Consider the following 15,502-nt stretch of genomic DNA (forward strand, 5'->3'; position numbering starts at 1 on the left):
TTGTAATATCCCTTATTCACTGAAGGAAATCAGCTATTTCTGATAGGTAAAAGGCCACTTTAATGTAAATATTAAAGCCCAGTCTTTAATACCCATTTCAAAATAAGGATTTCAGTCTTCATAACCTGAGGTCATGACAAAACACATAACGTAAACAGAGGTACAAAGCTTGACACATTTACAAAGCAGTTGAAAATAAAAGCAACATTTCTACCGACAATATGAACGGACTATTGTTCTAATGAACAGATTTAAAAGTAAGTTTCATATTAAGAAATGAGTTGTACCAGTAATCAAGATCAAGGTCGAAATAAGCACCAAAGCAATATGAAGCCACCATTGTTCAGAATATGGATAAAATGAAAGTCAGCAGGAAACCAGTAAAAACCAGACTTGATTACAGCACAAAATCACATTCCATAGCACACACACAAATATTCAAACATGAAACATTTAAAACTTATGTTGCACATTGAGGATTGCCAGTCAACCATCGAATCAAATGTATTTGAAACTCACCCAAACCAATTAGGACGACATAGAGGTATGGACAGATGGCCTCAGACTGATAACATTTTCCTTAAACATGAGAGTTCAGACAGCCATTTTCTATCCAGGATCACTCTATACTTTGATCTAACTACTTGCTATCCTTATTTTCATATTTTCACTTTTCCACTCTAACTCATGAAGTTCACGCAAGCTGTTTTGCTTTAAGCAAGAAACCATTTCTGTATTTTTTTTTTAAGTTAAAATTGTTTTATAAATTACTTCTCTTTAAGCCTTTTGCTGGCAAGGCTTTATTGAGAATAGATTATAGTTTCAATTGTAATCAGTAGAGGCAATAAAAGATTCTTACTTGCATCCGAGAAGTGTAATTCAAATTTCTACCGAGTTTTAAAGTGTAAGCGAGACTGCACTTGAGCCGCATGGTAGATCTCTACAATTGGCGCAGTCGACAGGATGGGGAGGAGCACTGAGTCAGAGGAAATCGGAAGACCAAAGAAAGACCAAAAGGACGGAAGACACAGAGACATCTATCCGAAAAACGGCTAAGACTGGGGGAAGAAAATATCTTTTTCACCCATTAAAAGTCTTAAAGCCGCAACGTCTAGTGCTTTGACCCCTTAAGAAAGGACCTTTTCATAAAGCGTTATTCAATCGGGTGCCAGTCGTAGAAACTAAATAAAACGGGACTGAAGAATAAATAATCGCGGCGGTGTGATCGTCAGATTGCACATAATGTAGTTGACGACCAGAAAATTGGGTGTAAGGCTGAGTTTATGGCGGACAAAAATCCTAAAATGGATTCAGAACCTTCAAATGGTAGAGAACTACTTCCCACAACTTCTATGGGAGGGTGTGCAGTACCAGATGTCTCTGTTGACAATATATTGGGAGACCTTAGATCTTTGATTCATAGACATTTTGGATTGTCTAAAGTATCTACGCAAATTGAATCAAAATATGACATCCCTGAAGGACAGTGGTCCCTTGACGACATCAAAACAATTTGGGGAAAAACCACACGATTGACCAAAAAGAAACCTATGAAGTGGTCTTTTGCAGTAATGGCACAGCTCCATAAGCAACATGAAACAATCACAAACACAAAACACAATTGCGAACTTAAAACTGACAAAGAAAAACTAGTGGCAGTCATTGACCAATTGCGAGCTGGAAAATCTAACCTCGAGAAAACTGATCAAACTGAAACACTATTGGCAGACTCAAAATGCAGAACTCAGCTATTACTATTACAAATTGATGAACTCCAAAAGAGAAATACTGACTCAGAATCCAAACTTCAACAGTTAATATCAGAAAATGATGGTCTTAAACGTCAAAATTGCCAGTTACTTGAGGGAAAAAAGTATTTTGAAAAGTGAAATGTCATAAATTACTGACAGACAAATAAACAACTCAAAAGCCTTCAAATCTGTTTTTAAAACCTCAGTTCAATTCTCCAAAGCAAACAGTCCCACCAACGGGAAGAGTTGAAATGATGTGAACTAAGGCCCAAGGTGTACCAGCGGTAATTAGACCAAATCCTGCATTATTGCAAGCTGCTACTGACATGAAAACAATGAATACGCTGATCGGAATTCCACAAGGGGTGTCTGGCCAAATGGACTATCTGTCCGTTTCGGGTTCAAGGACCCATTTTCCCCAGAACAAACCATTATCTTACTCTGAAACCAACCAAGAAATGCTGCTGGCCCCGATCCAAAAGCCTCTCATGGAGCTTTAATAGACTGTGAGATTGTTAAACAAGAAAAGCCTATTCAGTTGAACAATGAGCCTAGTGGCAAACAAAGTGTAGTACAACTTAACCCATTAAGCACCAAACAGCTTGGAATTGAAGTGATAAAGACAACAGCCTGGGTTTTAAACCATTTAAAAGATCTATCATTTAAAACTCATTTTTTCACTGGTGTAAGACCAGAACTGTCTGCAGCTTTGAACTTGATCCTACCCAGACCTCAGTCCCAGTCCGAAACAGCAACTGCTAAAAATAGCACATCAATTGTTGCTTCTCCTCCTCTGTTAACAACAAATTCAACCCCTGTACTCACTCCAAAAAGGAATTCCAGAAAAGCTATGAAATTCCTTTCCCGTGTTGAAGACGGCCATTTTGTGAATTTCAGATTTCATGATTACTCCTACGATGAAGACCCATCTCCTGGCTACAGGGATACGCCCCAAGTCACGTATCGCCAAAACGTTGCCAAGAACTGTTAACTTGAAAAAACTGTCATTGTTTTGAATGTTGCTTTATTAATTTTAAGAAATTAACACATTTTGTTAGCTGTGTTTTCTTTAACAGCTGGCAAATTCATCTGTAGAAAACTAAGTTCATTCAGTGCAAGATTGATTCAGTCATACATTCAATAAGTTATTGTGTTTGATATTTTAAAATAAATGTTTAAAATTAGCTTGTAAATTAAAACTTCAGACAATCAGGAAGCTGTTTTTAAGAAAAAAAATGATTAAAAGCAAATCTATATTTCAGAACACACTGTTCTGAAGACAGTTGATAAGCAGTAATTTGGCAGCAATCCAACTTTTACTCCCAGTCCATTTGAGTGACATATATAAAAATGTTTAGAGATGCAGATGGCATCATTCCAAGTTATCCACCCACTATACGCCCTTTTTTGTTTCTGCAGGGAAATTAACCCTTTCAACAGGCTTTAGTGTATAATCCAGAAGATGTCAAAGACTTGGCAATACACATCCAATACAAAGTTCAAAAAAAAGTTGACCAACCCTTTCATTACACTCTTTGGGGTTGGCTTTCCGATGGTTAGGTGGCACAGGAATTAACATCATTCAGGGACTTTTCCTATTTTGCATATTTGGACTTATCATTTACATACTAATGTTGCTGATCAGATACTTTGGCTACTGCATGCCTACCCATAGTGCCCAACCAATCCACATGGTTCATATTAATTCATATGCACCACTAGCCAATAACATCAAAATGGAAAGTTTCTGTTGAACTATTATTTCCTGCATTGTTACTCATTCATTAGTGAATTATTGAAAATAATTTTATTACTGAATTACACAATCAATTTTGATAATCATTTTACTAATTATTACAAAATCATATACTCATCTTCAGTTATTTTGCTATATAATCATTTTGTTTGTATACATGAAATTATTATTATTAATTGTTTATTACTGAATTATGTAATTATGTAATTATGATATCAATTTTTAATCAGTATATCAATGTTTTAAGCAATTTCTCAATTTTTACTGAGTAATTTTCCTCATTTCCCTTCTCTATCAGGACTACCCGCTCAAAGAAATAAACATGCCCCTAGTGCACGAAACACAATCTATGCTAAAATTATTCCTTTTTATTGAGAAATGAGACTTGCCAACAAATTAAATAAAGTAACAGCTATCATACAAAACGTAGCTGATTACACCGCCACTGCACGAGATAAAATTTCTGATGAAATGCGAGCAATTCGAACCGTGGCATTACACAATCGAATGGCACTTGACTATGTGCTAGCCGAAAAAGGTGGTATCTGCACCCTGATTGGTGCGGAGTGTTGCACTTTTATTCCAGATAACTCAAAGGAAGTTAAAGATCTGGCAGCATACATTCAAAGGGAAGTCAGAAAACTTGATACACCCTCAGATAACTCTATCTGGGAGAAACTTTGTAGGTGTTTGGGACCCACAGGAATGTCCACAGTTAGAATAATCGGTTTCTTCTGTGTAGCAGGATTCATCATTTACATGACATTGTTGGTGATCAAATGCATTAGACAACGATTCACTAAACGCAAGGGCCCAACAGTCAGAACGATTCACACTAACTCCACTGCATCACCAATAGATGAAATAGAACTACAATATTATTGTTGAACTGTTACTAACCAATCAATTATTTGACTGTCTTACGAACATATTGCTAAAAGATTAATACTGAATCAGTAGAGTCAAATTCAATTAATTGATTAATTGTTATTTCATAATAATAACTCAAGATTCAAGGGCAGCACGGTAGCCTTGTGGATAGATAGCACAATTGCTTCACAGCTCCAGGGTCCCAGGTTCGATTCCAGCTTGGGTCACTGTCTGTGCGGAGTCTGCACATCCTCCCCGTGTGTGCGTGGGGTTCCTCCGGGTGCTCCGGTTTCCTCCCACAGTCCAAAGATGTGCAGGTTAGGTGGATTGGCCATGATAAATTGCCCTTAGTGTCCAAAATTGCCCTTAGTGTTGGATGGGGTTGCTGGGTTATGGGGATAGGGTGGCGGTGTTGACCTTGGGTAGGGTGCTCTTTCCAAGAGCTGGTGCAGACTCGATGGGCCGAATGGCCTCCTTCTGCACTGTAAATTCTATTAATTTTAATAATTTTTGCTGTAATGCTTGAAATGCAAAGCTTGCCCACTCTATAGTTGAAGATTGTTTTGAAACAAAGAAACTATCAATGACGATGTGAATGAGTTCCTCTTCATGCTTTTACCTATCCTTTCGCATTTACTCCTTTGTTTTATCTTATTATGATATATCTCACCATTGTAGAGATCTACCATGCGGTTCAAGTGCAGTCTCGCTTATACTTTAAAACCCGGTAGAAATTTGAGTTACACTTCTCTGATGCAAGTAGGAATCTTTTATTGCCTCTGCTGATTACAATTGAGAGAAACTTAAATCTATTCTCAATAAAGCCTTGCCAGCAAAAGGCTTAAAGAGAAGTAATTTATAAAACTATTTTAACTTTCAAAAATAATACAGAAATGGTTTCTTGCTGAAAGCAAATCAGCTTGGCGAACTTCAAGAGTTAGAGTGGAAAAGTGAAAATACGAAAATAAGGATAGCAAGTAGTTAGAAAATAGAGTGTTCCTGTATAGAAAATGGCTGTCTGAACACTCATGTTTAAGGAAAATGTTATCAGTCTGAGGCCATCTGTACATACCTCTATGTCGTCCTAATTGGTTTGGGTGAGTTTCAAATACATTTGATTCAATGGTCAACTGTCAATCCTCAATGTGCAACATAAGTTTTAAATGTTTCATGTTTGAATATTTCTGTGTACTATGGAATGTGATTTTGTGCTGTAATCAAGTCTGGTTTTCTGCTGACTTTCACTTTATCTATATTCTGAACAATGGTGGCTTCATATTGCTATGGTGCTTATTTCGACTTTGATCTTGATTAGTAGTACAGCTCATTTCTTAATATGAAACTTACTTTTAAATCTGTTCATTAGAACAATAGTCCGTTCATATTGTCAGTAGAAATGTTGCTTTTATTTTCAACTAGTTTGTGAATGTGTCAAGCTTTGTACCTCTGTTGTACCTATGTCTTGACCTAAGGTTATGAATACTGAAATCCTTATTTTAAAATGGGTATTAAAGACTGGGCTTTAATATTTACATTAAAGTGGCCTTTTACCTATCAGAAATAGCTGATTTCCTTCGCTCATTATAAAAAGAAACCTCAAATACATTCTCACCACCAGATTGGTAGGAAGAACACAAACTGACCAATATGAAAAAAGGTGATGCATTCTGGTGGATAAAAGTAAGAGGTAGATATTGGAGATATTTGATATTAGGAGCTCACATTTTAAAGGTGTAGGACTGGATTCTCTGATTTTGCGGTGAAGTGCCGACGTTGGCGTGGGAACTGCGGAGTCTTGCGACACCAAAATCGGCGTCGAACACCCACCGATTCCGGGACCGGTAAGGGGCTACCACTGGCACTGGGTAAAATGCCCGGCTCCCGCCCTAAATACAGGCAGACATGTCCATGGCCGCGCATGAGCACGCCGATGGCTTGCAGCGGTCGCACCATACAACATGACGCTGGCCGTGCGTGGACCCGCCCTGTCAAATATGGCCCCACAGGATAACCCCTTGCCACCTCCTGGTCACCCCCCCACCAGTCCCCCCAGCCCTCGTGGAAGCCCTACCCAGGCAGCAGCACGGCTCCCGGCCGACTCTGGCGGCGCTGGACACAGGCCGCGGCCGCCACGCCGGGTTCCCGACTGCTCAGAACACACGTCTACTGCGCAGTCGGGAACTTAGCCCAACAGGGGCGTAGCATCAGGGGAGTGCCTTCCGATGATGCACGAACGCCGTTGCAACAGTGTGCAGTGCGCAACACGATGACTCCATTTCAGGGGGGGGCAAAGACTCGGAAACTAGCGTCAAACCTGCGCCGCCCCCAATTTAGCATCGGAAGGGATTTTAGACTGCTTAAAGACTCAATACATGGGGAAGGGTTGAAGTTGGAACTAAATTAACAGTGTGCATTCATGCACAGATTGGTTGGGAACCCAGAGCAGAGCCCCCGGGTCATTTGACCATTTAATACATGGTGTGGGAGGGGTTTGTTCTGTTTTGATACATATTTCCTGGTTGGTATGTGATTGGCTGCTGGTTCCTTTGTGATGTCAGCTGTATGTATCCCCCAGTATCCCCTAGTTACACATCAATAAGAGGCAGTTACTGGGGGAGACGAGATGAAGTCAGCAGCTGACACTGAGTGACTTTCGTTCAAATAGAGATATTGTGAAAAAAAACAATTAAATATGAATATAATTTCACTCAATGTCATTAATTACAAATATATTTGAATTAAGTCTAACCTTCATTGTAACCTGACTGTGTTCCAGTTTAAGATTCAAAAACTAATATGAATCACTTTTACATTAAAGGATTCTTGGAGTGTATGTATCTCAAGAAAGTAGAGAGTGAAGTCGGATCATCATCAAACTGACAGACTTGAGAATGTTCGCAGGAATCGGTGATCTGGTGCCCACTCCTTCAGTTCTGTAGATGGGAAGAAACAGCAAGCTCGAAGAATATCATAAAAGGGGAACGGGCTTGGCTGAGATTCCCACCAGACCAGGATTTTACCAAGGTGAGCATCTTAACTAGCTACTAAAATCTCTTTTCACAACTGCTGTCGGGCATGGACTTTGATGTGACAAGATGAATGGAGTTTATCTCTTGTGTAACAGGAGAAAAAACCTCACCTAATCATTCCTGAAGCTGACATGTTGAGGTATTTTTATTTTGTATTCATCACATGTTGGACCTGAGCTGCCGGACCTCATTTTAAAGGACCTTCATGGGATTAGATCGGTTTCAGACCTTACTCCACAGTGTGAGGGTGAATTTAGTTCATACAGAGAAATGGAAAGAAAATATCAATTTAATATTAAAGCAATTCAACCAAGCATCATTCATTATGAATATATTCAAGGCAAATATAAAAGTAACAAAATTATTCTCATTATGTTACAGTTACTGATTGTGGAATTACTATTAAGCACGTTTATGTTCAAAGGTTCGCGGACTGTGAAGCTTTCTCAGCAAGCTGAAGAGTGAAGTTGAATTTCCAACACATGAACTGGAGAAAGGTCACTGGGTTCGCAGCAGATCTCGCGAGACAAGAACCTGACAATTCCCTGGGTGTAGAAGACAAGCTCGCTTCAATTCTTAAGGCGAGGCAATGTGAGTTCAGGACGCGGTGACCATGAGTGATTGGCTCAGCTTTTGGTGTAAAATGTCTATACTCACTTATTGGGGAACATTCAATGCTCACATGTCAAAGGATTTTTAATCTATGCACCTACCATGCTACAGTTAAGCTGCTGTGTTTCATTGGATACCCGTGATGTAGAGATGCCAGCGTTGGACTGGGGTGGGCACAGTAAGAAGTCTTACAACACCAGGTTAAAGTCCAACAGGTTTATTTGGAATCACTAGCTTTTGGAGCATAGCTCATTCATCAGGTTGTTCATCATGGTCACCACAGCAACCTGATAAAGGAGCTACGCTCTGAAAGCTGGTGACTCCAAATAAACTTGGTTGACTTTAACCTGGTGTTGTTAAACTTCTCATTGGATACTGCCACAGAGAATTGGTACACTGCATGTAACACATGAATTAACTGAGTTAGCTTTACTTGGTGCTGCAGTTATGAATGGGTCGCACTGCCAGGGTGTAAGGCTGGTAGTGCCAGGGTGCCACCCTGCTCAGAGACCAACCACCCGGGGGCCTTTGATCCCCTGGGAGACCCCTCCCCAAGTGCCGTTCCGGCTTGTCCCCTTTGTGGGGACCAGTACCGACGGTGCTCATCTAAGGTCTCCTAGGCGAAGGGGTTAGATGGCAATGCCTCGGGTAGATCAGTGGAGATTATTAGAATATTAATAGAATATTAGAATGAGACTTGCTACTCACTCTAATATGCAGATTTGCCAAATATTTATCCCGCCCACAATGGGCAGAATCTGGATCGCAACGTTTCGCGAGATCCCATTAGATCTCACGAGGCGTGGCGAGCCGGGTAAATCCCAGAAGAGGCCTGTCCCGGCATCTACCGGCTGCGCACCGTGGCTGGTAGATCGCACCCATAATTATTGTGGAAGCCTAAGGAATTTCCCAATGTTGGTCTTTTCAATTGTTTCGTTTCAGCTCGTCTTTCAACAGCCGGTGTCCTTCACACACCACGCGTTTCGTGACAGTGAATTTCCAAGCCTGTACAAGAGACAAGGGGCGCGATTCTCCGGAACAATTGCCAAGTGCTATAGCGAGCGGGAATTGCTGTGGGTTTCCTGGCGCTCGGCCCAGTGAGGCCAGCAACACTATTCAACATTAATTGTTCCACTTAACGAGACCTCACAGGCTTTCTGCCCAGAATGTCGGCTCGCCAGCTGATTCGCCGGGACCGCGCACGCCAACCGCCCCACTAACAACGTCAAGCAGCACATAGGTTGCACCTGCTCCGCCAACCCCAGCCAGCTCACAACAATGGCGCCAAGGAGAATGGCCCTAAGATTCAGGGATGCTGACCTGGGGAGGCTCCTGGATGTGGTGGAGACCAGGAGGAATGTCGTGTGCCCCCGTGTGACCTGGAGGGTGAGCTACAAGGCAGCCAGTGCTGCCTGGGACGAGGTGGCACTAGCGGTCAGCTCGGGTAGCATGACCAGGAGGACTGGCCTCCAGGAAGAAGGTCAGCGACCTAAACCCGGCAGCCAGAGTGAGTCGACACCAATGTCCCACCCCCCAACTTCCCAAGGGAGCATCCCCCCAGGCGACCCCCAACCCTCCCTCCATCCCCCTCCGCTTCCACATTTCCTCCACCCACCCCTCCACCACTCTCCCCACCCCAACCCATCCTCACACACCCATTCACAACTGTGAACCACACGTGTGGCTAATGATGCCGTCTCTGTGTCCCGCAGGAAAAGCTCTCCCATAATCGGCGGGAGAGGGCCCGGACTGGCAGTGGGGTGCCGGACATGGGAATCCTCACCTCCTCTGAGGAGTGGGCCCTGGAGGTGTCCGGTGTGGCCGAGGACAGGGCGGCAATCACGCGGAGGCTGACAGACACCACAGGAGGGAGGGACCACCAGGCTCCACCCGGAGGACTTGTCAGACAATAGTAGTGATTGCCTTACTTATAGACAAATCCCTCCCGCTGTCCATGGCGGGGAATCGCTGATCCCCTGCTGGGTCGGAGAATCGCCGGGGGGGGCCGCCGTCGACCTGCCCACTCTCCGGCGCCGATTCTCGGGCACCCACGGGATTGCCGCCGTGCCGGTCGGGGGCCATTGAAAGCGAAGTGCTGAGGTGGCTCAGCACTTCGCTTTACCGCAAGCCCACGGATAACTTCACGATGCTCCACTTCTCCAGCTTCTACTCCAAACACATTAAAGAAGGCATCCCCTATGGACAAGCCCTCCGTATACACAGGATCTGCTCAGACGAGGAGGAGCGTAACAGACATCAACAGACGCTGAAAGATGCCCTCGTATAAACGGGATATGGCACTAGACCCATTGATCGACAGTTCCAACGCGGCACAGCAAAACACCGCACCAGCCTCCTCAGAAGACGAACACGGGACACAACCGACAGAGTACCCTTCGTCGTCCAGTATTTCCCTGGAGTGGAGAAACTACGACATCTCCTTTGCAGCCTTCAACACGTCATCGATGAAGACAAACATCTTGCCAAGGTCATCCCCACACCCACTCCTTGCCTTCAAACAACCGCGCAACCTCAAACAGACCATTGTTTGCAGCAAACTACCCAGCCTTCAGAACAGTGACCACAACACCACACAACCCTGCCATGGCAATCTCTGCAAGACGTGCCAGATCATCGACATGGGTACCACCATTACACGTGAGAACACCACCCACCAGATATGCGGTGCATACGCGTGTGACTCGGCCAACGTTGTCTACTCATACGCTGCAGGAAAGGATGACCCGAAGCCTGGTACATTGGCGAGACCATGCAGACGCTACAGAGAATTTGTTTCCCTTCAGTCCGGATGAAATGATCAATCGAACTCCAAGTCACTTCAACATACGTTTATTCACGGCCGGGGCTGCACCACCGTATTTCGGAGAGGTACAGTAGCATGCCAAAGTTAATACATCCAACAGTCGCTGAAATACAATATATGACACTGTTTCTTTTCTGAGGGCAGCCCCCTTAGAGGAGGCCTAAATTACCGCATTCTGTTGCTCTCAGCTTAGTTATAGTTATCTTTAGAATTAGGAACCATTCCCAAGGCTGTACCTTGTTACTGCAAACTGTCTAGTGCCAAAGCAGAAGCGATTACAAAGCCGTGACATTCCAGTTTACACAAAGCTCTATTTGACATTCCATTTTCCCATCGAGCTATCTTGAGCCAAACTCTCACTGCGACAATGGATGAACGGACATCACGCGACATTCGCCAGGCAGGAATGTTCCCTTCCAGTCGGGGGACACTTCAGCAGTCAAAGGCATTCAGCCTCTGATCTCCGGGTAAGCATTCTCCAAGGCGGACTTCAGGATGCGCGACAACGCAGAATCGCCGAGCAGAAACTTATAGCAAAGTTATAAAGCGGCCTCAACCGGGACCTTGGCTTCATGTCGCATTACATTCATCCCCTACCATCTGGCCTGGGCTTGCGAAATCCAACTGTCCTGGTTTGAGACAATTCACACCTCTTTGACCTGGGATTACCCCTCTCTCTGGATCTGTAAAGACTTAATTACCTGCAAATGCTCGCACTCAAAGCATTGTGTTGCATCTTGGACTTTGTCGATATATATGTTTCTGGAACCTAACTCTTCATTCACCTGAGGAAGGAGCAGTGCTCCGAAAGCTAGTGATTTGAAACAAACCTGGTGGACTTTAACCTGGTGTTGTAAGACTCCTTACTGTGTAATAATTAAGTCACTGTGAAGCACTAATGCGCTGTGCCATGGACTGAGCAAGAAGATTAACATTTCCCACTGCTGTTTATGGAGTGGGTTGACCCCATTAGCTGTGATCCAACTTTCGAACGTCCAATTTTAATTCTGTTTATTGTCATTTTTCCTCTCGAGAGGATGGTGGCACTGACACGGGCTGGGGTAGACTGAAGGGGAAAATTATTCAAATCATTCTTATCTCCTCTCCATACTCGTTGGAGGAAATTTAAGTGGTACTTTTGGGATTCCTGCTCATGCTTGAACCCTCAATACCCTCTCCCCCTGAAATAATTAAATTGCATCTTATCACAGAGAGCTTCATCTGACTGATGTGAGGTCCAATCTCCAGCAGTTTGAGTCAGAGAAGGATCCATTCCAATGGCACCGATGCTGCCCTTGGGCTTTTTACAGCAAACAGTGGCAGAACATTCCTTTACCATCTCCTACATCAAAACAACTGCTTCACTTTAGTGCGCTTCCTTTGATTCCTTTTTTGTGACTGCAGGAAATTGTGCAAACTATTATTTTCTAATTGTCAACCCTGCGGCTGTACGAGCTGGGGATGCTCGAGGAGGAGGAGGAAGCTGCAGCAGTGGAGCGGGCAGCAGAGGGGCAGGTGGCAGCCGCACAGGCTGGAGGGCTGGCCGAGGAGGAGGAGGTGCCAAGGAGGTGCCGCATGAGGCCTCGTGTGTACCAGCACCGCCTGTCATTCGAGGACCTGTCGGACCGAGAATGCCGTCGGAGACTGCAGCAGAGCAGAGAGACAGTGCAACACATCTGCCAGATGATCGCACATCTGGCACCGCGGGAGTATGGGGAAGGACACCCGGTGTCCAGATATGTCATGGGGATCAGCAACTAAGCAGGGTCTCACTTCCTCGCCCTCCGCCGAACTCTGCCTCGCCGACCTCCCTTCCTCCAGGTCGCCGACCACGTCCAGTGCCCTCTGCTCTGGCATGGTGAGTAGCCACTGTTCTGGTTGTCTTCTCCCACTTCCGGCGGTTGTGCGCGGCCTTCTCCTTGAAGGGGGGAACACAAATAGCGAAACAGTTAGAGCCCTCATGCAGCCCAGGGGTTGGGTAGATGGTGGCCTCAGTGGCCAGGGCACCCGGCATGGGTGTTGGCATGTGGGAAGGGTGGGTGTTTAGCTCTCCCCGGAGTGAGGGTGGGTGCTGGGCTACGGGTGTGCGGGGGAGCGCAGCGTTACTGCCAGAGGCATGGAGCAGCCAACTCACCCTGGCCACCCTGAGAAGGTCGTGAAGTTTCTTCCGGTACTGCATGCCAATCCGGGCAACGTTGTCCACTGCGCTGGCAACCTCTGCCACCTGCACCCAGACACGGTGAACAGCTGCGCCTGGAGGCCATCTTCCCGGGCCGAGATGCACAGTCATCCTTCTCTCTTCCACGACATCCATGAGCGTGCCCAGCTCAGCGTCCCTGAACCATGGTGCTGCTCCCCTTCCAGCCACCTTGTTGACTGGGGCGCTGCGTGTGGGGGGGAAAGACCGTTTAAGTGCGGCTGCGGCATATGCTCCTCACGTGCGCCAATCAAGGAACTGGTGAATCTGGCGCCGTTTTGCCTGGAATTGATTGCGTTCCATGTGGAAATGGTGCTAGCCCATTTAAAGTAGCTGAATCGGTGCGGCTGTTGCGTCGTTTTTTCTGTTGTAAAATGCCATTTTTTCCACGCCGGCGTTGGCACTTAATCTCAATCCAGCCCTTAGTCTCAGAAACGGAGAATCCCGCCTCTTGTCTCTTGGAATATATAATACCCAGTCCTTATGTTGGTCAAGGCCGGTCTTTGGTGGCACAGTGGCAAAGTGGTTAGCACAGTTGTTTCACAGCTCCAGGGACCCGGGTTCGATTCCCGGCTTGCGTCTCTGTCTGTGCAGAGTCTGCACGTTCTCCCCGTGCCTGCATGGGTTTGCTCCGGGTGCTCCGGTTTCCTCCCACAGTCCAAAGCTTAGGTGGATTGGCCATGCTAAATTGCCCTTAGGTTAGGTGGGGTTACTGGGTTATGGGGATAGGGTGGAGGTGTGGGCTTAGGTGGGGTGCTCTTTCCAAGAGCAGGTGAATACTCAATGGGCTGAATGGCCTCCTTCTGCACTATAAATTTTATGATTCTTTTTTATCACCACAACATCCTATCCCCATTTGGCTATTTGCACTTGAAGCTCATCATCTTTCTTTACCACACTCCACGCATTCACATACCTGCGTAGTAAAATTAATTTAGACCTCATGACATTTCCTCAGGCCCTGGCTGTTAATACCTTCTTATTTCTGACTCGAGCACTGGCTGTTGCCCAATTTTCTAAGCACCTTGTTTTTTTCTCTCTAATATTACCATCTGGTTCCCACAACCCCTGCCACGTTAGGTTTTAACCTTCCTAATAGCACTAATAAAGCAAGGACATTGGCTCTGGCCCTGTTCAGACTACCAGCTTGTACTCGTCCCATGATCCCCAGAACTGGTCCCAGGAATCAAAAACTGGTCTCCAGTCATGCATTACACACTCATTTACCAATATATACCACAACTATTGGCTATTCACCCTCTCCCTCAGCGTCCTCTCAAGCCATTCAGTGATACCCTTTACCCAGGCAACAGGAGGGCAACATGCCATCCTTTGATTCACATCTATGACCTCAAAAATGCTAAATTCTGCTATCCATGACACTCAACCTCCCAGCTGTACCGCAGTGATGCTATTTGTTGTTTGAGCACCCGGTTTCAGATGGTTGATGACACTTCCTGCACTTCCTGTGGTTGTGCCGGACACAAAAAGTGTCGGAGTCAAAATTGGTTTTGTAATTCCTGAGGAAGCTTTTGAGTTTCATCTGCTTCAAAACCAGAAAAGACTCAAGTTGCTGAGAAAAATACTCATGTGTAGACATATGTAGAGGAGGCAAGTAGCAAACGTAAGCTTCAAGGCTGTTAACTGCATCGACGATACTCCAATTGAACAATCAATCGCGCTTACTTTTCAAAGTCACCCTTAAGAAAAAAGAAGCATTGACACTTTTCATTCATTTGAATTATTCCAACATTATGACTGACATCAGCTTCAATGACGGTTTCTATTCTGTTTCTTTTCCTTTGCTTTTTTTGAACTGCCCTCGAAGCAGTTCATTATTATTATCAGCCCAACTGCACTGCCCCGCTGATCTCTCCCCCACATAATTGCACAGTATTGCACACTGCTTCGGCCAACCCAACAGATCAGTACACTTCTAACTTCCACGCAAAATTCACAAAAAAGCTTCAATCCCCAGAGCTTTTCCTCACTCAAGGCTCCCTGTTGGACATTCCTTTTACCCAGTTTAAAACTTGCCTCAGAGTAAGATTCACCTGAATCCAATCTCCTTCCAAACACATAAGAGCAAGCGTTGTTTTCTTTTCCCCACAAAGGAGGAAGACAGTTGTCAATTCTGTTTTCAGGTCCTGAACCCGGCTATGGTGGGAAATTGGTTTAATTCATGGTTTCGTCAAAGAACTCCTGGTCCAACTCAGAGTGGTGAGTTGTGTCTTGAAGCTTGAGAGTCAACTGGAGGAGCCCTCCAGATGCGAGAGCTATCTCTTACAGATGATGGATGAAAGTTTGCTCCTTCAGCCGCTCAGCAGCAAGATTACCCAATATTAAGACACCATTTTACAAACCTTTCCTGCAGTCTCTGCTGCAGACTCCCACTCCTCAATGTTCTTCTGGGCTTCTCCTGCATTATTTCCCAACCTGCAGAACTATATGACAAGTGGCGAA

The 15,502-nt window shown here is 44.9% G+C and overlaps 1 long non-coding RNA gene across 1 annotated transcript in view; it reads left to right on the forward strand.

Annotated features, from left to right (window-relative positions):
* The first annotated feature begins 7,046 nt into the window (after nucleotides 1–7,046).
* The window catches only part of LOC140391380 (uncharacterized), a 36,268-nt gene continuing 27,812 nt past the window's right edge, over nucleotides 7,047–15,502 (forward strand). Inside the window, exons 1-2 of the long non-coding RNA XR_011935029.1 lie at nucleotides 7,047–7,401; nucleotides 7,831–7,987. This is a non-coding gene — a long non-coding RNA (uncharacterized lncRNA). The remainder of the gene's footprint in view (nucleotides 7,402–7,830; nucleotides 7,988–15,502) is intronic.

This window comes from Scyliorhinus torazame, chromosome 15 (assembly GCF_047496885.1).
Source record: "Scyliorhinus torazame isolate Kashiwa2021f chromosome 15, sScyTor2.1, whole genome shotgun sequence".
Classification (NCBI taxonomy): domain Eukaryota; kingdom Metazoa; phylum Chordata; class Chondrichthyes; order Carcharhiniformes; family Scyliorhinidae; genus Scyliorhinus; species Scyliorhinus torazame.